At 39.3% G+C, this 26,031-nt stretch overlaps 1 protein-coding gene across 2 annotated transcripts in view; it reads right to left on the bottom strand.

The window, feature by feature from the left end:
• The window catches only part of LOC122788074 (keratin, type I cytoskeletal 15-like), a 170,202-nt gene that overhangs the window by 16,985 nt on the left and 127,186 nt on the right, over positions 1-26,031 (bottom strand). The window lies entirely within an intron of this gene.

Genomic DNA, 26,031 nt, shown 5'->3' with positions numbered 1-26,031 from the left:
CCATCCATGCGTCCATCCGTCCATCCATCCATCCGTCCATCCAATCATCCATCCATCCATCCATCCATCCATCCATCCATCCATCCATCCATCCATCCATCCATCCATCCATCCATTCAGTTGAGGTGTCACTTCAGCAGTTAAAATTAGAACCAATGTTCATACAATCAGGTGGCTAGCTCATGACAATCTGAAAAGCAGTACCCAAAATGAGAGAATGTCCTAACACTTCCAAAGTTAACACTTGTTTTATAATGCTCCCTTGACTCAGAATCATTCTGAAAAGAAGATGCTACACATTTGATTTCCTCCTTTAAACAATGCCAATATAACATTTCTTAAATTAGTTCTTAGTCCAAATGTAGTGTATTTATTTATCTTATGTATCCCTTTTTGAGAGAGGTAATCCCATTAAGCTAATAGTCTCTTTTCTGGGGAAACCCAAGGTACGTTTATACTACTAAGGAAATTTGGCCAGGGTATTGAAGAACTTCCTGTAGTCTTTTTAATAGGTGGCATGTGCATTTTTACATTCACCTGAGCTACCACAAAGTCAAGTAGATGAGACCTCAGTTTAGCATGTTATCTGAAGGATGACACACTTGGGAGGGCAGCAGTCCCCTCATGCTGCATTGCACTGTCAGCAATTCATCTACCTGCTGTGGGAATAAAACCCACAGTCTTCTGCACCAAAGACAAGTCTGCTACCGGTTGTGCCAGAGTCAAATGACCTAATATAAAAACAGGGAATCATGCACAGTTGGATGCAGTTATTACAATCATTCCAGCAGGTATGTATGTAGTCAGGTACAATCAAACAGTATTAGTGATCAGTGTTCTTACTGACTAGCTGTCATTTAAATGACAATTTTGTGTGCAGACAGACCTATCTTTACATTGAAGAGAGTATTGTGCTAGCTGAACTAGAAACTATGAATTAGACTTTTATTATGAGAGAAACAGATGTAAATATCACCTGTCAAAGCTTTTTCCACTTTTTAACATTCAAAGAAAGCCTTCTCCTGTTATTAAATTTGAAAAATAACCCTGGCTTATATCCTCATTTATAACTCTATTTAATGAAAGTGATAGCACCGGGAACAGTTTGAAATGAATAATAATCATTCAATATTTGCATTGACTTGATCCTGTCAGAAAACTATTTCTAGAGTGCTGATTACAATCAAAGCAAACTTGTATGCATATACAGAATCATAGCAAATTTGCATGGAAGTAAATAAATCTTTAAAATGATGTGCCATCTGATAAAAATATTTTACCATTGATATTAATGAGGAGATGTGTCTTGCAGGGTGAACCTGAATCCATAAGCTGCCATTTCATCCTAACAATATGTGTTTAGTGTATTGAAATAGTCAGCATTACAATGCCTAATGTCTTTCTACAATCATTTTAAACTGCTACATGTTGCTTGCTAATATACATGAAGTACAAAGCAGGCTATCATAACTACATTTGTTAAAATTATTTTCAGTTCCACCATATGTATACAATAGTAGCTGCAGGTTGCACTGCTTGTATGGCATAAGTCACGGTGCAGACACAATAGTATCTTCAAAGAGTCAAGGCAATCCTGCTTTTTTGCAGTCATTTTAAAATGCAGTATGTTGGTAAAGAGGAATAACCCTTTGCAGACAACTTGCATTAATGCCTTCGGATCACAACAGCAGAGCTGTAGGCTGTAGCTACACTTGGTAATATCTCTTTCTATCCCCCATCTGCATTAATGTTTACAGTGAATAGTGGCATATAGAAGAGGTATAGAAGGGGAGATGACTTGCAAATAGAACCCCACCTGAGGGTTTCACTGATTTTCAGAAAGTGGCTCCACATCTTAAAGTCGGTTTAACAGTCTGCATTAATGTGTATGACACAGAGCAGCAAATAACCGCTGGATGGTCTTGGAAAACTCTCTGTTCTTCTACCCTGCCTGTATTCACAGCACACCTATAAAACAAGAAAACTTAATATAGAGCAAAACCAGAGGCTTTCTTTGATTTATGCTTTTTCACAATGCTTCTTCAGGGAGGAAGGAAAGTGTGGGGGGACCCACAATGATTGATGTCTAACAATTTAGGTCATGGTCCCTAGTGTTGAGAGGGTGTCCCTGTCTTATAATTCTTTCCATGAAGAGATATGTAGTAAAATTGCCACATCATTATACCTGGCCTTTGTCTAATGAGGGGTTCCTCAGAATGTATCTATCAGGTGGAGTTGTGTGTTAGTTTACCTTCCCAGGGTGGCGTTTTGAGCCTTTTCCTAAAACTGTGAAGTGACTTCAAATCAAAAATTAAAAATTCACCCTCCCAACACTAGGGACAATGACTTAAATTGTTCGACATCAACCATTGTGGGTCCCCCCACACTTTCCGTCCTTCCTGAAGAAGCTATTGTGTGAAAGCACTGGTTTTGACTCTGAGTATTGATAAAGGTACAACCAGGGTATTTCTAGCTGGGTTCTCCCAGTACATTCTGTTTATCTGCTTCTATGTGTTCATGTTAATATGTTTGTTGCATGTTTTATCTAAGATAAGTCATCCTGAGGATTTGATTAATGTGGCACACTTGTACTAAGCACACATCCTGTTAATGTCTAATTAATATAATACAGTTAACTAGAAGTGTACCAATAATAACTGGAGTAAGATTAATAAACTAAGCCATTAATATGCATTAATGAAGGGCAAAAGACTTGAGATTAGGTGAAAAACAGCCATAAGAATTGTAACAAAATGCTACTGGATGAAATAGCAATTTGGACCTATTGGAAAAATGTAACCAGTTAGCAACACCCACCAGAGGGATGACCCAATAAAGGCCACGCACCACTCAAACCTTCACCCTGGTGGTTGGCTGACTAACTGGACACTCCCCCTTCTATCTGTATAAAAGAAAGCACAGTGCAGTATGCTTAGTCACTCAGAACAATGCTTGGAGGAAGTTGGGACTGAATTTTGTAACCTGCAAGAACTGAACAATAAAGGATCATTGTTGGACTTGAACTGTCTCCAGAAGCCTTCCTTTATCAGGAATCACCTTGCATTCCAGTTTATATATTCTATGTGTACCAAATGTTACATGTTTTGCATTTGTGTTGGTCTGTTATATATTAGTGTTGTAAGTCTTACAGTTTTTAACTCTTAATCCACAGGCCAGAACCAGTTCTTCTAAGGGCTATCATGGTCCTTACTAGGGCCCACTGGGATTTCACCACTGAACCCAGCATTGATCCGCAAGGGGGCACAAAAGGCCTTGTACGGACTAACTGGCAATAAGGAAAGGACCACCAGCACCACCCATTCCAAATAGTAGATACAAAGGTCCTTATTAGAGCCAACAAGAGATCTGTATAGCACGAAAAGTCCTTGTGAGGACTAAAAGGGTCCTTTTGATGACCACCACTCCACAAAGGCCCTTCTCAGAGCCAAAAACAGCCCTAGAGCTAAAAACAGCCTCTTCAGGGCTAAAACAGCCCTACTCAGGGCTAACAACAGTCCTCCTCAGGCTACACAGGACCACCTCCTCAAAGAACAGATAAGCCCCTACAAGGACTTAGACATCTAAGTCCTTTTCAGGACTTAGACATGGACCTCTGGGAGAAAAAGACTATTCCAGTTTAGAGTGTTCTTCCCCCTAAAGGTCCTTCCTGCAAATGCTATAAGGCTATACTGCTCAGAAAAGCTCCACGTGGGTTTACAGAGTGGTCCTAGCAGCAGGGAACTCAGAAAAGTGACTACCTTCTGGATTTAAGTATCTTTGCTTTTTTTTCACTTGAAATAGCTTCTGTAGCTTACCTTGAACTAGCCTGAACTGATTTTTAACTGATTGCAGCATTATTTTAAAATCTGCACTTAAAGTTACATTTTAGTCGAATTTGATCGAAAGTTTGCTTGTTTGTTTGTTTAATTTAACTGTGGAGGCTGCCCACTAAAGTGTGCTAGCCTGTGTAACTAATTTATCACTGTTTCTGCATTTTCTGTGTTTTTCTACCAAAAAAACAAAAAAACAAAATAAAAATCCTTGTTTTCCCGCCTTCCTCGACTAGTTTAGACCAGTTTACAGGCATTGCTGTATTCTGGGCTGTGGTGTAGTTCCTGTCTTGTCCATTACCTTACTTGGATAGAAGGAAGTTTCTTTGTTCACCAGTGGGAGTGGGGAGCCTTGAGCAGCCTACCTGTCCTTGGGGGAAGTGACCTCAGCACAAGAAGCTGTAGTAATTGGTTGTTTGGGACCATTTCCAGCTCTTTTGTAGTTCACTGTTTAAAATTTGCCTCTGGGCGTTTTTTTCTGGCTATACTGCTCAGACAAGCTCCACGTGGGTTTACAGAGTGGTCCTAGCAGCAGGGCACTCAGAAAAGCGACTACCTTCTGGATTTAAGTATCTTTGCTTTTTTCACTTGAAATAACTTCTGTAGCTTACCTTGAACTAGCCTGAACTGTTTTTTAACTGATTGCTGCATTATTTTAAAATCTGCACTTAAAGTTACATTTTGGTCGAATTTGATCGAAAGTTTGCTTGTTTGTTTGTTTAATTTAACTGTGGAGGCTGCCCACTAAAGTGTGCTAGCCTGTGTAACTAATTTATCACTGTTTCTGCATTTTCTGTGTGTTTCTACCAAAATAAAACAAAAAATAATCCTTGTTTTCCCGCCTTCCTCGACTAGTTTAGACCAGTTTACAGGCATTGCTGTATTCTGGGCTGTGGTGTAGTTCCTGTGTTGTCCATTACCTTACTTGGATAGAAGGAAATTTCTTTGCTCACCAGTGGGAGTGGGGAGCCTTGAGCAGCCTACCTGTCCTTGGGGGAAGTGACCTCAGCACAAGAAGCTGTAGTAATTGGTTGTCTGGGACCATTTCCAGCTCGTTTGTAGTTCACTGTTTAAAATCCGCATTTGCATGGCTTTGCGCAGTCATGCACATAGAGCAGCGCCGGTTAAACAAGGTTAAACTTTTTCTGGCTCCGTCAAGTCTGTTCTTCAAATTTTCCCTTAAGGAAGCTCTACTCTCAGTATAACCAGACTACTCACTGTATTATAAGCCTAGCACTTGTTCTCAGTACTTCTCTACTAAGTAAGCAATCTCGTACTAAGTAAAGCACTACATCTACTTACCACCCATGTGAATACCCACTTCCCTTAAAGGCATACCACTCCCTTATACTGTTCTAGCATGTCGAGTGGTAGATTACTGGCGTCGTCTCCAGTTCAGCTGGTCAATCTGGGCATCTTGAGACAATGCTACAATTGTCTCATGTACACAGACAACCCTCTCCTCCTCCCAACAAACACAAATACATGTGAGAGATGCAACTATATAGCCAAACTGGAGGCTGAACTCTCTCAACTCAGGGCTGGCATGACCAGACAGGAGGAGATGGCAACCACACACACAACAATCCCAGTCCCACATAGACCTACCACAACTGCAAACCAAACACATAAAAACACAAAGACATACTCAGAGGCTCTAATAAAAAACTTACCAAAACAACAGAGGCTCCCAAAGCAGACATTCAAAAATCCACCACCTCAAAACAAAACACATGCAACATATACTTCAATAAATCAGTGTGTCGACCAATCACAGCCCTTAAGGCCAAACACCTTGCCTGATACACTAGTAATAGGTGACTCCATAGTCAGACACACTGATGTCCCACTGACCAGGCTGAACAAGGAGAGGGTGACTGTGAGCTGTCTATCGGGAGCTAGGATCTGCCACATAACACACGTACTCAGGTCACTCCAAAGCAAGTACAAATATGACTCCGTCATTGTCCATGCTGGTGTGAATGACCTGAGACGTACCTCCCTGGACTACATGAAAAAAGACATACAGGAGCTCTCTGATTATGTAGCCCAGGCTGGTATGACCCTGACCCTGAGCAGCATCTTGCCCTCACCAAGAATGATACCACAATACAAAGACAAGATGATCAGCTTTAACAATTGGCTCAAGTACTGGTGTCATTCTAAGGGGATCCAATGTCTGTCTGCCTGGGATGATATGTTGGACAAGCCATGCTGCTTTGCAAGGGATGACTTTCACTTGTCACCACTGGGCTTCTGGATATTGGCTAAGGCTCTTGCCACCCCCCATAGTGCCTTTTTTAGGCAAGGCTCAAAAGACAAACCCACCTCCTTAGAAAACAAAAATGGAAAAAAACTAAGCGTAATGCTGCTCAATGCCAGAAGTCTAAATCTCAAGATGCAAGCACTTGATGCACTCCTCAGCATGGAGAACATCGACGTCTGTGCAGTAACTGAAACCTGGTTCAAGGCTCCAGAGAGCACCCCAGTGCTACCAGGCTATACCTCGTATCATGCTTTTCGGCCCCAAAACCCGGGCCGAACCACAAAGGGAGGGGGAGTGTCCATATTCATAAAGGACACCCACACCTCCAGGTTAGTAGCAACACATGAAGCATCAGAGACCATACAGGTGCAACTAACCATAGGCAAAACTGCTATACAACTGGTAGCATGTTACAGACCACCCTCCCAATCTCAAGAACCCCACTCAGAATTCCTGAAGACATTAGAGGATATGAATGTATCACAAAATACCATCATACTGGGAGACTTCAACTACCCAAACATAGATTGGGTACATTATTCTAGCCCTAATACCCTAGCCCAAAGGTTCCTGGAATTCATAAATTCAAATGCACTGGAACAACTAGTCACCTCTCCCACTAGGGGAGATACTATACTAGACCTGATCATCACAAACATGGGGACAAAATGCTCCACAGCGGAAGTATACCCCTCACTAGCAAGATCTGACCACAAACTAATCACCCTGGATATACATATCCCACCTCCACCCCCAGCACAAAAGACCACAGTGAAAAACTTCTCAAAAGCAGACTTCACTCTTCTTAAGACTGAGATGGTATCCTTTAAGCCCACTGGGCCAGTGGATACCACATCCCACAATGCCGAATCCTTCACAAATGCTTTCTATGGACATCTCCAAGAATGCATGGATCATGCAATCCCAAACAAATCCAAGTCCCTCTCCACCAAATGTAAGCGTCCTGTCTGGTGGACCTCAGCCATAAACAAATTGTATAACAAAAGAAGGAAGCTACTGCATGTCAGAGCAAAATCCCATGAAGGGAAGACATCTCTGATCAACATTAGCAGAAAACTACGTTCTCTCATAAAAACATCCAAGGCAAACTTTGAGAGAAAAATCGCTAAGGACACTAAAGATAACCACAAAGCCTTCTTCAGCTATGTTAGAAACCTGGGCGGAAACCCTCAGATATGCTCAGAGTTGGCTCACAACAACAAAAAATACACTGAACCCACAGATATTGCTAACATTCTGGCTGACAGGTTCAGTGCAAATTTCTCGCCTCCTTCACCCCCAAAAGAAGAAATACTTATCCCAGCTGAATGTAATCTCCCTGTCATCTCAGATGTCCAAGTGAGTACCACCCTAAACAAAGCAAAAAAACACAGCATCAATGGGACCTGACGGTATCCCGGGGTGCGTGTTACGTGAACTCCAAGAGGAGCTAAACCCACACATAAAAATGCTATTTAACCTTAGCCTTACTTCGGGACATGTATCTGAACACTGGCATACAGCAACAGTGGTCCCACTCCACAAGGGGAGTCCCTCTACAGACCCTGGAAACTACCGCCCCATAAGCTTGACTAGCCTGGTCTGCAAAGCTATGGAAAGAATCATTATGGAACTCATAAACGGAGACATAGGGGACCTACAGATGCTTGACCCCACCCAGTTCGGCTTTGTAAAGGGCAGATCCTGCCTTTTAAACCTGGTTGACTTTTTCGAAACAGTCACTAGAGCCATTGATGAGGGCAAAGCAGTCCATACAGCATACCTGGACTTGGCTAAGGCCTTCGACACAATACCCCACTCAGGCATCATAGATAAGCTAAACAGCTTAAAAGTAAACCCTTATGTCACTAGATGGGTTGCAAACTGGCTAAAGGACAGAACCCATAAAGTTAAAATCGCTGGAGCAATGTCAGACTCAAAGCCAGTCACAAGTGGTGTCCCACAGTGATCTGTCCTGGGATCCCTCTTGTTCGGCATTTATTTCTCAGATGTTAAAGCAAACATGGGAGAGCTGTGGCTGACAAAGTTCGCAGATGACTGCAAACTAGGTGCCATAGTCGATACACCAGCAGATACACACATCCTGCAAAAAGGCCTCACTGAAACGGACAACTGGTGCCGTAGTCACGGCCTTAAACTAAATGCCAAAAAATGTATAGTCATTCCTTTTGGAAAAAACAAAGTACCCACAAATTATCACATAGACAGCAACCCACTGAGTATGGAAAAAGTAATTAGAGACCTAGGGACCCAAGTAGACAGCAACCTCTCATTTAACACCCACGTTGCCAAAGTGGTCAGAAAAACATTCTACCTTGCACACCTCATCATGAAGGGTTTCACATCCAGATCCAAGGATGTCATTGTACCCCTATATTCCTCCCTCATCAGGCCCATGATTGAGTACAGTGCCCCATTTGGTATGTACCTCACCCAGCACTTGCAACAGCTGGAGAGACCACAAAAGTACCTCACCAAAAGGATCAAGGGTCTCCAACATATGTCTTATTCTGCCAGACTAAAGAAACTTCAGCTCTATTCAGTAGCATACCGCCTGCTCAGAGGTGATCTCTGCCTGACGTACAAGGCCATGTCCAATCAGGATCTGATGGACATGCTCCACCTCAAAAAATCCAAATCCATCAGGACCACGAGAGCTAAAGACTTAAACCTCGGCACAAGTATCAATAGGACATGCTGGAGGGATAGATTCATAACCCAGAGGCTTCCCATGCTTTGGAACAGGATCCCAGTTCATATTAAGCAGAGCCCCTCACTGACTCTCTTCAAGAGAGATCTTGATGAGTGGATGGGAGATCGTAAGTTTACCCCAGGGGTCACATCTGTGTCAATGCTAGACAGGGGCACAGTAAACTAATTCTATTATATAAGGGGACTTTCACTGTGTCACTACTAGACAGAGGCACAGTATTCTAGATTTATTCTATACATTTTTGTACCATTTCATGGGGTGGCAAAAGCCACATCACTATGGCTAGGCTTACAAATGCCCCAGGGCAGATAGCCTAGTACTATACTATGAAACTATGAAACTATGAAACTTAAATTATATAATGGCAGGAGCATGTTCTGACAGTGTAAGTGAGCATTATAAAATATGCATTAACCATGACCACAAGTTAACTTTATTGAAATACATTGAAAGAGTAAACAGCAAAATAAGACATCAGTCAAATGCATAAATCCTTAAACATTGAGGTTATGAATGGAAGTGGAGAATTAAAAGTTGCATGCATGGAAATATGCAAGCATGATTTTATTGGATGTAAACATTATTCTTACAGTTGTCATGACACAGAAAGAAGAAGCCTAGCTAGTCTGAGAAATGGACATATACATCAGTTTTTGGGAAAATTAGTTGCTTTGTAGTTTATGACATCCAAGTTCCTCCATAAGACTGCCTCTGTGCACAATTTCTTTTCAGAAATGATTTTGTCTAGGTGGATTTTTTTGTTTTGTTGAGAACTAAAGATGTTTTCCACTGTGTGCTGTTGACTGGAGCAAGCTGTGTACAGCATCAACTGCAGTGTAGAGTAATACATATCACACTGCTTGCCTTAGAATGAAATGCAAGACCAGCTGGGAAAAAAGGAAATTACTAACAAGGTGCCTGCCAGTAACAAATCCACTTAGATGAGGCATTGCAAGACAGCCCTCAGACACAACTTCTTAAATGTTTTTTAAGTATGTGTTTTTCTGCAGAAAGAGCATGAAACTCTTCCAGCAGGTTGGATGGCATTAACAGACACATAAAACCACACTAGGCATAGATCTCCTCAGTAACATGCATGCTTATGTCAAGAGGAAAACATGATTTAATATCTGAGTTTCTATATGGAGCAGTTTTGCATTTTTTTAAAAACTGCACAACTTTTGGATTTGGCAAAGCTTATTAAACTAAGGATCTGATGGTTTCATTCATTGTTAAATATATACTACTAAAATGCTTGCAAAGTTGCTAACTCCATTTTATTGGAAAAGAGATTTTTTTGTCTGTAGGACTGTCAGAGACTGTGCATCTATACATAGGTATCTGAATGGGCATGTGTTTGTGTGTCTGTATGTGAGTGTAGAGGGTTGTCTTTGCTAACACAGTGCACGGACTGCTAGGGAGAAGATTAGAGTGGTCACGTCTGACAGTGCATTCGTTTGATTCAGAGATGTGGTAATGAGCCAATAATGAGGTCTTTCTCACAGTTATACCTGTTTGTAAATTATGTTTTTTCAACCTCCGTCACTCAGATGGACCAAAGTGTGTTGGGCAGTTAGCAAAAATGGTGAACATTTTATTGAATTCTAGCCACAGCTGAATACTAAGGCCAGGATGTAGAAACAAATAGCACATTACTTTAGGCAAAATTTCACAATGAGCAAAGGCTTGCAGGGTATGGCTGATGCAAGGATACAGGTATAGTTGTCATCTAAGCAGGTGAAAGTGGATAGTTGGCAGCATATTTTAAAACTCCATAATGATATATAAATGAGCAACATTATTGTCATGACCCCCTGGCAAATGAAAATGTGGGTAAACAATATGGCAGAGTGATTCAGAAATGTATAAAAAAAATTGCACAGTCAGTCACATCCACCAGCGATTCTGCACACTGAGATTTCTTGGTGAAATGGGAGAGAGAGACACTACAGTACCAGATATAGCAATTGTCTTATCTAAACAGTATATGTTAGAGGCCATTCTCACAACTAGTGTCCACAGTGGGGGAGTGCATTGTCTCACTTCTTGTCACAGAAGGATCCAATCTTGGTTAACATGCTATCACTTCAATGACAAGTACGTAGTAGACTTATTGCGTGAACACAGACACCATATGGCAGCTGGTAGACATGTGCTGTTCTCATATAAAATCTTGTGGAATACCGATCCCTATGGACAGCAACATGTGTGCATGTAGCTCTGACTATCCTTCCTACATGTATCTTCCAGTGATGCTCATGGATCACAGTGGATGTATCCCATGCATTTCCTCTTCAAGTATCACACCAGTTTCTGCAACATGTGGAGGAGCATATGTAATTTCCAAGGGTCACCGAGGAGAGATACACCACTATGTGGACATTCTGTGAAATAACCCATTTATCTCTAGTTCCAGGGGCCAGTGATTACACCCACATGTACATTCATCAGAAGGGTTTCACCTCCATTAACTGCAAGTTTGTGTGCAATGCAAAGGGTCCAGTATATATGTATATATATATATATATATATATATATATATATATATATATATATATATATATATATATATATATATATTGCATATCATCCAGGCAGTTCCAATGATTACGGCATCTGACACATGTCCAACCTAGACCAGCAATTTATGCAGACTGAGTTCCCACATGAACATGTTATGAGTAATGCTAGATCTTGTGTGGAACCATGTCTAATGACACTGTTATAAAACCCACAGAGCATGGCTGAGAGGCAACACAGCACCACACTGATACAGACCCCAACCACTGTTAAATGTGCTTGGACATCTGATGGCCTGTTTTTGCTGACTAGATTCTTCTGGTAGCATGCTGCAGAATGGTTTGGAGATCGGTACATGATATTTGCTGCCTGTGCAATGCTTCACAACATTTTTGTAAGTAGGTGGCTAGAGCAGGAAATTACCATCAAAGGGCCAAACAAACTGGAACTAGTGGCAGAGGAGGTACTAGCTGATGAGACATTGTTAGAACCAGCATATGGAGAAGAGCAATAATCCATGGAATAGGCAAAGAGGCAACATCAGGTCTACAACTTTGGGCCAGAATAGACACAGCAAAAATGAAAATTGATGAATGCAATACTATACTCAGGTTACGCTCTACAGTGCATTCACTGGCCAGTCTTTGTTTTTGACTTCACCTTAAATAAAAACATTACACACTGCATATAAAATAAAAAAGCTAAACAGCTAAAAAGCTGAAGCTAAAGCCAGACATATAAGCGCACACAGGATTGTTATAGTCCAGAAAGTTTTATTGAGCACTTATGTCTAAACCTCTAATGTATTTTTATAACAGATAAAGTCAAGGCTTATTTCTTAATACAAATGTTGATATCTGTGTTTTGGTTATTGCAGTAATTGTTTCTCATGTCTCTACCAATATTTTTTGTAACTGTATGTCTATGTGACTTTTAGAAGCAGTTACAGCTAAAAAGGGTGTGCAAACCAACTCATTAACCTTGAAAAATTAATAAACAAATACTACTCTAGGAAAATAATAATATGCAACTTGCTTACAATTTTCACATGCTGCCTTGTGAAAGTTTTATAAGTAAAGACTTCTTCTTTCCTGGTCAGGGGTCGCCACAGTGGATCATCTGTCTGCTCATGATTGGCAGTGGAGTTTTACGGTGTCGAGTTGCCACCCCAGTGCCCATCCTTCCACAGAAGGCACACACACACACACACACACACACACACACACACACACACACACACACACACACACACACACACACACACACACACACACACACACCTAGGGCCAATTTAGAGTGTCCAATCCACCTACTGCATGTCTTTGGGATGTGGGAGGAAACTGGAGCACCCGGAGGACACCCACACAACCACAGGGAGGACATGCAGACTCCACACAGAAGGCACCCCAGCTGAGCATTGAACTAGAAAACCTCTTGCTGTGAGGTGGCAATGCTAACCACTGCACAACCATGGCCACCCTTTATAAGTAAAGACTATTGGTGTCATATTTTACATTACTGAAAACATCAACTTTCTCCTGAAGAAAAATTGTCAGTTAAGATCTAAACCTATTTTTTTAATTACAAATTACTCTTCTACATAAGTGTTTTTATAAAAAAAAAATAGGTTTAGTTTTTCAAGGGAAGAGCTAGGCGGTAATATCTCTTCTCACTGCTCAAAGGTCTGTCAGTACTAAACTACACCAATTTTATAAGCTCAGATGAGGCTACTACACCTTCAGAACCTGTGATGATAGCCTCAGGCCACAGGATTACCTAAATGCCCCAGTAAGTATCTAAAGCTAGATAGATAGTTTCAAATTTTTGGGTTGTAACTGCAAATAGGGTCATAAAACAGACTTTCTCTGCTGATAACAATTCCTGTACTCAAATGTCCATTTTATGAGGATGAAAAAACTTATATTAAAATTGTAGAGTGATGTGTCTCAAAGAATCCCTGTGCTCGAGAACAGGCTCCCCATCCATGTGAAGCAGAGTCCATCCCTATCCCTGTTTAATGAATAGGAAATTGGAAATTAACCCTGTTTATGGCCCCATGCCTCTGATAGATAGAGTTAGACAGTAATGCCCAAACTAGCATACTCCCCACAGCATAACATCTAGAAACTTTTTAGCTAACTTACCCCCTCCTAAAACATCCATGATGCAAACAGATACAACTGGGTTGGACTGCAGTGCTAGGCTTATAAAGGCCCTAGTGCTCGTTAGCCTAGTATATAACTATGCACCTATAAACCAAGGCCCTGCAGAATGAAAACAGAATGACTGCAAAAACAATAAATAATATTCATCTATACATTTCAGTTATTAGATAAACTAGATTGTATGTGCCTCCCTTTTGCACAGATGAAGGAATGGGGTATAAGTCCAAATCCTAAATGTAGGCTCTGATTTTTAGGTGATGGGGGAACAGATCCTCAGATTATTATGAATTGGGGTCATGTACAACATAGTAATGAGGAAAGTATTCAGGGATTTTAAAAAGTATAAAACTACTGTGCTAATGACAAGTCAGCTTTAAACTGTGCTACTGGCATTACCAACTGGAAAATTACGTTATACTGAAACAGTTATGCCTCTGAAACTCCTGGCAATCTTAGGGCGTGAATGCATTTTATCAGCTCATAGGCCATACTTTACACATCAGACCATGCTATAGGCCTTCTCTTCACAACATGGATGACTCAGATAGCTTGCTGCACACCTCAGCTCTAATGAAGACAGGGTCTAGCACTACACTGGGGTGGGGGTCCATTGCTTAGTCATGGAGATAAATTTGTAATCAGCAGAAATTCTAGTCTACTGTAAATCTAGACTTGGGCTCTGATATAAATTTTAAGGACAACCATTCTGATTCTTGGAGCTGCATCACTGGATTTGCAAAAAAAAAAGTGTATATTCTAATCTAAGGTTGCGGCACCTAGGAATATCCTTGTTGCTTTGAGGCATAGCTATCTAAAAGTCAGTATATATAAGGGCCAGTGATATTGAGGTGGGTTGACACTCCCAGCTAAAATGCACTAGTGTCATTACAGGATGTTTTCTGATTTGCTGTCGATGTCTCTGATTCATGCTTTATGTATTTATTTATTATTATTAGTAGTAGTAGAATTACTATTTTTAGTTGCTGGACACACAGTTATGAGTTTTACACTTTTAATAGGGAGCGCTAGGCTTCTGATGTAGGGTATGGGACTTGTGCTGAATATTTTGTGCAAATGACCAGAAGGAGAGTAGTGAGGTGCAGCTATTTCTAACATGAAAAGATTTGGCTGAGCTGGGAAAAACGTCCAGGACACATGCTTCATCATCAAATTCCTGTTGCAAATGCTTAGAAACAAGCCTTGTCATATGGGTTTAAAAAGAGTTCCGGTTTAGAAAATTCTTCACATATCAACCAGTAAGGGCTATTTACAAGTAGATGAAGTTTGTAGTTGCCATTTGTGATTAAAAAAAGAACTTTTCCTCAGGCCTGCAGAATGGCACTCACCCAGTTCATAAAGTATTACTGGCAATTCTGAAAGGTAGGTCAGGCAGTCCTGCAAACTAATGACACAGGTTGAAATACTCGATAAAAAAGTTCTTTTTTGCTCACAGTTCACTCATGAGGGATACATTTTAGTACTTCAGCTGCCAGCTAGTAAATGCCAGGGCAACTGAATGAATGTCACCGTAGCCTGCATAACTTGTTAATTGTAGATGTTTAGGAACATTTGTCATTTTGGCATTTAGTTACACTCCATTTTACTTCATTCTAACATTTCTGATGTTATGACTGAAGAGAAATTATTAAATTAAGAAAATAGTGTTTGACATTTAACCTATACCAAATTACATCCCTCTCCATATCCCCACCTACAATAATGAAACCATCACATAATCATAGAATAATCACTATACTTTCATGCAATCTTACTATCCTATTTATCCTAACACTAACCCTCTACCTCACCTCTTGCCAAACCACACTAAATGCTACCTATGCTACCCCAACAAAAGATACCTCCACCTATATTCCTCACACTCCTCACTACAGCCAACACATATCCCCAACCCTATACCCTCACACTACGATAGCACCTAACTCACTCATTTTACTCCCAGTCACTCCTAGCTCTCCAGCAACAAACAAGTATATAGCCATCCTAACTAAACTTTCCAAACTCTTACATCATATAAACTACCAACTGATCCTAGCAGGAGACATACACCCAAATCCAAGGCCTAACTCTATGCAACTATGCAAACTACCATAGCTAATTTAACCTTTTCCTCTAACCATCTACCCACTACTAGACAAAAACCAGCCTACTAATTCTGAGCTTAAATATTCAAAGTATTAACAATAAGGTACAGTCATTGCATGCATTACTATCCACCTACTCCCCTGATATATTATGTCCTGGCTAAAGCCCACTACAGCAGACAATGAGTTCCTTCCTGCTGGATACAATGTACTATTCCATGACAGACTGTCTAAAAAAAGAGGGGGGTAGCATTTCTCTATAAAAAACACCCTAAATATCACCACTATTAATCCACAAATCCCTTCTTTCAACAACTCTGAACTCCTCCTAGCTAAATTCAAACTCAAAGTCAGTCAACATTATCACATGCTGTATACCACCAGGGAGCAACATCCCTACCATAGAAGCCTTCCTACAATGGACAAGTCAAAACCTGCCCCAGGAAACTATCATCTTTGGTGACTTTAATATAGATTGGAACACATGTTCAGCTATTAATCCCACAAACCATATCAACCTCTACAGTTTCTCACAAGTCATCCAGTCAAGCACTAAATTAGGAAATGCAAATATCAAAGAGAGCCTCCTAAACAGGATCTTAATAAATAAGACCAATACCACTTACCAAGCAGGCATCCTCCCGGACTCCCTTAGTGACCATCAACCCACCTTCCTACTAAAATTCAAAACCCAGGCTGACCCTACCCCCATATTACAAACAACCCATAACACAAAAAACTTTGACCCCAACAAATTCAAACTGGAGCCAAAGCACCATAACTGGAACATACTAACAGTACTACCTCTAGAAGAAGCCATAATCCATTTCAATAACACTTTCCTAGAAATTCTAAATGCCCACACTCCAGCCTGGACTACTAAACTCAAAATGAAAACAGCCCCCTGGCTTACTGGAAAGACTAAAAAATAGAATATCAGAAAGGGACAAAGCCTGGTATCACCAGAGAGCCACAAAAAAACCCAGCAGCTAAGGAACAATTCCAAAAACTTAGGAATGAGACAAAAATAACAGTTCTCCTAGATAAAAAAAGTATTTGCTACAGCTACAAATCAAGCATCACAACAACACCAAGAAATTCTGGGCAGGAATAAATAAGCTACTCCAGCCTAGCAGACCCTCCACCCCACCTCCAACCTCCACTAGTGAAATCACAAATATACCAGACACATTAAACAAATATTTCATAGAAACTGTTTCTAATCTTGTTCAAAAACAGCCCACATACACCACCACTAATTACCCAGAACCTGTAGATAAACCCAAAACAACCTTCAAATTTCAACCCATCGCTACCAACTATCTCAAAAGGTTGCTATCCAAACTTAATCCTACTACACTAGCAGCTGATAGGATACCTGCTGAATACCTTCAGTTGGCTGCCAATGAACTTGCCTTCATTATATCCATCCTTTTAAACAGATCTATCTCAGAAACCTCAATACCACCTATCAGGAAGACCTCCTATATTATCTCTTCCATAAAGGTGGTAACTCCACCAACCTCACCAACTATTGCCCCATAGCCATCTTGCCTCCACTAACTAAAATACTTGAGAAATGCATACACCAATAACTTAGCCATACCTGCTTAACAACCAACTTCTCTCTCCTACTCAACATGGATTTTGGCCTTCTTATAGCACAACCACCACTCTGCTCTCTTTTACAAACCTCATTAACCAAAACAAGCACACAGGCAATCTAACTTCTGCCATATTCTTGGACCTATCAAAGGCCTTTCTATCAAAGGCCTTTGATATAGTCACCCATCTTAAACTAGGACAAGCCCTTACTGATCTTGGCCTTAGTAACCAAGCATTAGCTTGGTTTCAGAAGTATTTACAAGGAAGACAACAAGCAGTTTGGTAGGACAACAACCTATCCACACTGCTACCAATCACCACAGGAGTCCCACAATGTTCCATTTTAGGTCCCCTCCTATTCTCCATTTTCACCAATAACCTCCACAGCATCTGTCAAGATGCAACAGTTATACAATATGCTGATGACTCAACAATCGTCTGTTCAGCCAATGATCCTCAGAAAATCCTCTCTATAACCCAAAAAGCCTTCCATACCACTGAAAACTCATTTCTTTACAAAAACCTAATACTAAATCCACAAAAATGCAAACTGGTGCTATTTACACCTAACAAATATACCACAATACCCAGCCCATTTAATATTGTGTCCAGAGATGGGACTGTCATCTCCCCTAACACTCACACTAAATTGCTAGGAGTGACCATTGATAATAACCTTAAATTTGAGCAGCATATAAATCAAACCATTAAAAATATTTGCACAAAAATGTGCAGTCTATATAAAAATAAACCATTTCTAACACAACCTGCTAGGATAACAATTGCTCAAACTCACCTCCTTTCCACACTATTTTATGCCTCACCCATTCTCACCAACTTACCCAAAACTGAAATTGTCAAACTCAACACCTGTTACAATCAAATTGCAAAATTTGCTACAGGTGCCCCCTACTGAGCCTACTACTGCCATTGCCTAAAACAACCTGGCTGGCTTGAATTCCCTAATCTCCTAAATTAGCATCAACGTTCCTTTGCCCATAATCTCCTACTACTCCCAGACAAAACTCCAGCTCTGGCCAATCTATTACAACTACAAGCTAAAACTAGACAACTTCACTCTAGCGGCAAAAAATTAATCAAGATCACCAAGACCAACAACACAGCAGGGGACTCTCTCTTCCTTAACCACATAGGCAAAATTTGGAACACCCTACCTACTGGTATTACCTCACCAGGCTCAAAGATTACATTTAAAAGACTCTTGAAAGAACACCTAAAGCACACATGGATATGCACATGTTCCCCACCTGGCTGACCCCCTCTACCACCCACTTTCCTTACTCTTGCCCTCTGACTTCAGCTTCATCATAAAAGAAGGCAACTTCTCTAGCTTCCTTCCAGTTCCACCTCTAATTCTAACCCTTTAGTCAATATCCATATATATCACTGCTAGGACACTGTTGTCTATCCACTACACTTTTCTCTTTACACCTCTGTTCTTACTCTATAATTAAGCTACTTACTCCTCCTGCTTTTCTTACTTAACCTGTTATCCAGTTTTCCATTTCTATCTCTTCTCTTGCTACTATACTCCCTGCTATGTCTAATCTTTGCTCTCTTTGTTGCTATACTCCCTACTGTGGCTAACTTGCTCACAAGTAAACTGTATAAGGCAAAAAATGCAACCCCTACTAACAATGCACACTATTATGTAATGCCTAAACCTAAAACTGTAAAAGAGGTGTTCAGTCTGTTAACGCTTACACTTCAATGCTATGTTACTGGTCAGTGTTAAGTCTGGTGCTATGTAAATCTGAATGCTTCTGTATATACCTTACATTTTGCTTAAAATTTAACTGTAGAGCTTTTCTCCCCATGCTTCCACTGAAAATGGACATACATCCAGTTGGACTTTCCCAGTCAACAAATGTAAAATAAAATAAATAAATAAATTTGGTGTAGATAGCCAGAAACTGAGTAGCACATATTCTTCAGAAAATGTTTGTTAACGGAAACCTTGTTATCTTGTCTATAGCTGAACTGACCAGTGCCAGTATTTAAACACTGTCCCTGATTTATGAAATTATCCCAGATTATTTTGGTCTAATTCCTAAATAGTGACGTGACAGACTGAAAAGTATTTGGAGATGGTTTCTGAATATTTATTTTCTGATTTAATTCAGTGCTTACTTGTACTGTTTTATTTATTTATTTATTTATTTATTTATTTATTTATTTATTTATTTATTTATCTATTTATGCATTATTTATTTATTTATTTATTTACTTTTGTTTTAATTTTTTTCCTCTGTTAAGCTGAGTTAATCCAGAGTTTTATCACTTCTGCCATATACTGTTTACAAGAGATACCTAACACTATTAAAATGTAAAAGGATGTAAGATTATGTAACTTCAGGTTAACACAGGCACACCAGGTGCAACCCCGTTCCATCGACTATACGAATTGTGGTTTAATTTTTTTCCACCAACCAAACTATCTCAACCCAGGCACACATGGTACTTGCCCCTTGGAAAGATACTGTTTAAGCTGCTCAGTTGTCAGTTGGAATCAGACAGGAACGCTCATTCATCATTGAATAAGGATCCTCTTACACTCCTAACTGGATTGTTTTTTTCGTCTGGAAAGAGGACTTTATTTATTTTTGCTAAGTTTTGTTAAATTAGCTGCAGCCAGGAAATGACATTCTCAACAGTTATCTGTATTCCTAATTATTTACTTTGAGCTGCAGACTGTTGAGGCTTCAGGTTGGGATACCAGATGAGTGCTTTATGGGTTTCACTGTCTTTTTTCAAGGTTTGAAAATAATGTACGGAAGTTGGCATACTCCAAGCCCAGATAGCAGGCAAAGCATAACAGAGTTTTCTAGAAATGGAGCATCATGCAAAGGCACCATCCAAAATATCTGAAATAACTATACATCAAAAACTCTCTTAGAGTAAGATCTAGCCAGGGAATAGGGAGACAGAGAGAAGAGTTCTGAAATTCTTGAGAGTCTAGTTACATATGGGCCACTGTTAAAATATGGTGGTGTGAATAAGACAGCTGTTTTCAAAATAAACAAAATTCCAAAAGATATAGGAGCTGTGATCTTATATGAGAATTAACCAGCTGCCTATGAATCAAGAGCATTAATTGATACTCAAATGAGATATGCTAAGTGAAAATGAACTATTAGCATTAGTATAAGGTCATGATAAATTCAACAAGTATGTATGTGGTTAAGGCATTCAGATGGAAAAATAGCATGAGTCCTTGCAACGTATAATTAGAATGTCTTTGTAAAAGGCACTGTCTGCCTGCAAAAGATTTTGCTTAATGTGATCTAAAAATGAAATATACAGAACAGGCAAAGAACTACACACAGCAGATTGTTATACTTTAGGTTTACTAACACAATTTATTTTTTTCCTTTATTAACAGGGTTAGAGCAGGCAAAGGGGTTAGCTGCCCAAGTGCAAACTGTTAGGTAGCATGATTGGCAGGTACTAATAGTGCGGTACTGCAGTACCAACATTGAAACAAATGCTTGTAATCATGACTGAAGCACTGCAGCTCTTTGTGTGTGGTAATGTACTGTAAATTTTAATAGAATAACAGGCGTTGCATCAACAAGCATTTTCTGAACAATATGAAATACTAAACTATAATGAATGGCATTACTGACTGGCTGCAATTCTCAGTGATTTTCCAGAAAATTAAATATTTTATAAAAATTGAGGCAAAAATATTTGAAAAAATTAGGACATACAACTGAGTGGCACGTGTACATCCTTTACCAGAGTATGCATGTACACACACACACACACACACACACACACACACACACACACACACACACACACACACACACACACACACACACACACACGCACACACACACACAGACACACACACACACACACACACACACACACACACACACACACACACACACACACACACACAAATGCAGCCATATACACACACAAAAATACATAGTACATGTAGGTCAGATGCAATGCATAGTTACTTTCCAGATCCACACTAAACACAGTGACATCTTCAGCACTGTGGAGTACTGGCTTTTTCAAAAAGATGACACTAGTGCTCGATCGAAAATATGTTTGCTAGTGGTCTGGTTTGACTGTGACCTGTGACAAGACGCAATAAGTCATTCTCTTTCATTAGCTCTACAAATGAAGAGAAGAAATCAAAACTGTCTCACATCAGATTGGGGTAGAGGAATGCATACATATTTCCATATTAAAATTGGAGCACTCTGCCAAAAGAAAGCAGTTGAGAATATGTGTTCTTATGTATTATTAATCCAAAATCACTCCATTTCAGACAAAAGGCTATCATTCTTGAGCCTTTAAATGATTGCTTTATCTCTAATTACTGTCAACCATGGCTTACTGCTAATAACATCATTTAAATCATTTACTAACCACAACAGGAAATAAGTGTGCAGACTGCTATTTAAACCAAAGAAATATTGCTTCAGCAACTGAAACTTTTGCAAACATACCTCACACAAGTCATTGCAAACCTGCCAAAAATTTTTCAGATAAGTATGATGAGTTTTTAAAAGAAAGACGAGAGACTCTTTGTTTATAGTTGCAGCTGTTACTGACAAGAAAAAGTAAGATATTTTCGGAGAAATACTGATGCTGACTTAGAGATGTTTACTAAATACATATATATATATATTATATATATATATATATATATATATATATATATATATTATATATACAGCAATGAAACGATGACTTGAACAAAAATCATCAGCAAGGAAAGACATTTAGTGCCACGTTTCTTTCAAGGAATAAATAAGTTATGGCCAGGGCTTAATGCTCAGATTGACAAAAATAATAGTTTTGATTGAAGTGAAAAGACAAATACTTGAGAGGCTGCATGAGTCATATGAGGGAATAGCAGACTGTAAAGCAAGATGAAGGGATATAATGTATAATCCTGGAATGTCAACATATAGAGGAGAGATGTCAATAAACTGTGCCATGCAGCATAACATAATAGTAATCTATAGGAAGAGATGGGATTATTCCTAGAATCAGATCATCTAAATGGTCAAACCAGCACTGATTTCCAATAGTTCAAAGAACTGAGGTGGATTATCTTTGTAGATTATTTTACAAGATATCTGAAATAATCAAACTGACTGGTGCAACAAGTGCCAAAGGAGTCAATGCATTGCAATCAATATTCTTCAAATGGAAAACATATAATGTTATCATATCAAGCAGTGATCCAAACTGCACATAGAAATTCAAAAAAGTTTTGTGCATGAGTGAGAATTCATATAAACTGCATCCAAGCCATTTACTTGGACAAGAAGATACAACTAGACAAGCAATGAGGAATGTCATGGTAAGGAGCAGTATCAAAAGTTATCAGGATTGTCATCTTATAGTTTTCAAATGCATGAATTCCCAATTGCAAGGTCCCAGTCTCTCAGCAGCTCAGATGTTAATGGGCAAATGTTTGGAGGGAAGACTGCAAACAGTAATACCCCAAACCCAAAAGACGGTAAAGGAAATTATCTCATGAAATCATCAGATTCAAAAGTAATACTATGACAGAAATTCCACAACATTACCAAATTTACAGGTTGGACACACAGAAAGAGGTAAAAAGCTATGGGAAAGTCTGTAGCCCAAAGATGAACTAGATGGTAAACAAGCAAAACCAATATTCTGCATGTTCATGGAAAGTTACAAATCAGTATAGATAAAATTGCTGACATTCATACAAGACAAAACACATTAAGTTGAACCTTCAACAATATGAATAATACAAGGTGGCATAGCCAGCCATGATTTTAAAAAGAGGGTTGGGAGGGTAGCCTAATGGTTAAGGTGTTTGCCTTACAAACAAAAGGTGCAGGGTTTGAGTCTCACAAGGGATAATTGGCTAGGCTTAAAATGGCTTGCAAGGGCAGTTAGCTTAGTACTAATCTATGAACCTATATGAGAACTACAAGACGGTTAGACAACCATTTCTAAAGTTGTATCTTCTAAAATTGCCTTACAGCAGCAATAACTATTATAAAAAACAAGACCAGATGTCTACTGTAAATAGTTTTGTTAAATTTCACAGGTATTAAAGATCATTGAAAAACATATAGATGTAGTGTCTTATGTACAGAGAGAAACAAATTCATAAAATACCAGGATTTGCAGGCAGGAGCAAGGACAATGTGGAAGAAGGGTACCCAGACAGTTCCAATAGTAGCAAGAGCAATGAGTCTCTTAAAAATTTACAGTCATATTTAGATATGTTCCCAATAAATTTAACTCCTTATGAATTATGAAGGAGTCAGTTCTGGGCACATTGCAGGTGTTACGAATAGCACTTTGGGCTAACCTCTAAGATTGAAACAATACTAATTTCGTGAACTTTAATCATACTTTGACTTAGGAATGGAGTCCATTCCCATCATGGTATTACAAACCCAAAAGTCTTGGTGTAATTAAAAAAAAAATTAAACAATGGATAATAGTAATGGATAAAGTCTTACCATGAAAACATGGAGTAAAAAAGGAAATGAGAAGAAGAAGCAGAATGTCACCAAAGACACACCGAATAGAGAAAACTATAAAGCAGTTAAGACAAGAAGTACCACTGTTAGAAAGGGAACAGATGGTGAAAAATACTTAGCAAGACAGATGTGGTAAAAGTAATGTACAGTACCAAAATATGCTCTGATTTACTGTATGTACTGCATTTATTATAAAATACTGCCAATAATAAACTAAAAATATCAACAGAGACAGAAAAAATAGAAGGTGTGCAGATAAATATAAATTAAATGTGCAAAATAATCAAATCATTCATCACTGATGCCACAAAAGGATTTATAGACAACTGGGAAGCAAAGTAACATGAATAGAAATACCAAAGGGAAAAAAAATAGAAGAAATAGGCACATTTTGGAGAAGTACTCATGAAGACCCTGTTGAACATAACGAAGATGCTAAATGGATAGAAAGATTACTAGAAACAATAAGGAGCTCTAATATAGAGAAGATTGAATGGAATGAAGTTACAGAGGAATTGAGACAAAATTAAGAAAAGCTCCTAAATGAAAACCCCACGCCCAGATGAAGTAGTCAACATCTAGATAAAGGTATTAACATCTTTACATATAAATTTATCTTCTTCTTTCGACTTTTCCCGGTTAGGGGTCGCCACAGCGGATCATCTGTCCACTCATGATTGGCAGTGGGGTTTTACAGTGTCGAGTTGCCAGCCCAGTGCCCAACCTTCCACAGAAGGCACACACATGCACACACTCACACCTAGGGCCAATTTGGAATGTCCAATCCACATACTGCATGTCTTTGGGATGTGGGAGGAAACCGGAGCACCCGGAGGAAACCCATGCGACCACAGGGAGGACATGAAGACTCCGCACAGAAGGCACCCCAGCTGAGAATGAACCAGAGAACCTTTTGCTGTGAAGTGGCAATGCTAACCACTGCATCACTGTGGCCCCCCTTTACATATAGATTTATCTCTGAGTAAGAATTACTTAAATGCGTATCCCCAACTGATACCAATCTGGTTAAAAACAGTAAAAATTCTTCTTCTCCATAAAACTAAACCTGCAAGCCATCTTAAGAACTATTTAAACAATGAAAGAGAAGTATGCCAAACAGTAGTACCACAAACCAAAAAAAACACAAATGCACACTTGAGTCCGATACTAAACAAAACGGCCACACAATAAAGTCCGAGGGGTGCTCCCATAATTCAACTTCCTTAACGCAACAAAATTAATACAGCGCTTTCGTCTTAATCCCAAAGACTTCATCAGATATGTAAAACAAAGTGAGCAATCCTCTTTAAATACCCCTCCCCTATAAAAACATCCAATAAACACTTTATTTCAATAATTAAACCAACTCCAAGAACTGAATAAATAAATGTTTTGTCTCATATAACAATTACTCTAAAATCATTCTCAGAGATCCTATTCTTATAATTGTACTATAATAAAACATAATACATATATGAATGTAATTTTTGTTAAACAAATGTTAAAAAAAAACTGTTTAGTTAAAAAGTGCTGGTAAACACATATAATGAGGTGTATTAAATAATAAATAGTAAATAGTAGAAGACAAATGTAGGCTATTTTAATAAGCTGTAACACATCCTGTTCACCCCTCTGTTGGCTACCAAGACCTATAGTTTGGCTGCTCTCAGTTTCAATACTGGTAGTCTCTCAAACCCCCCCCCCCCCGGGTCCACTTCTATTTTCTGCATAATATTTCGGTGATGGGCAGGTGGTATAATGTCTAAATAAGGCATTGGTCTCGTCCTTTTTCTTAATACCATTCAGATGTCGTAAATGCACCTTTTTAACATCTTGGTGGTCTTCTCTATATAGAACGCCCCACAGGTGTTACAAATAGCGATATAAACCACCCCCATGGTATCGCAATTAGCAAACCCATTGGTTTTAAGTTCTATCCCTCTTTTGGTTAAGGCAACTGTTTCTCCTTGTAGGATTTGTGGGCACTGTGCACATCTCCCACATCTGTATGTTCCTTTTTTCCTCCTACTTCGTTTTGTCCTTTTAGTCTGTAATCTCTCTTTGATGTTCCTCCCCTTCCTATAAGTGAATTTAAGGGGGTCCAAAAAAATCTTCTCTAAATCTGAGTACCTACTAAACCTGTTCCAATTGTTGGTAACTATGTTTTTGATTTTCCCAGTATCCCCAATGTAATTTAATACGAAATTACTACTTCAATTGGTGTTGTTCTGTTGATGTTCATTCCCCTCTTTCACCCATTTGGGACTCATTTCTCCAAGAATAGG

This window comes from Protopterus annectens, chromosome 13.part0 (genome assembly GCF_019279795.1).
Source record: "Protopterus annectens isolate FY-2018-M chromosome 13.part0, PAN1.0, whole genome shotgun sequence".
Taxonomy (NCBI): domain Eukaryota; kingdom Metazoa; phylum Chordata; order Ceratodontiformes; family Protopteridae; genus Protopterus; species Protopterus annectens.
The sequence above is the reverse complement of the archived record's forward strand: the minus strand, read 5'-3'. Positions and strand labels throughout refer to the sequence as shown.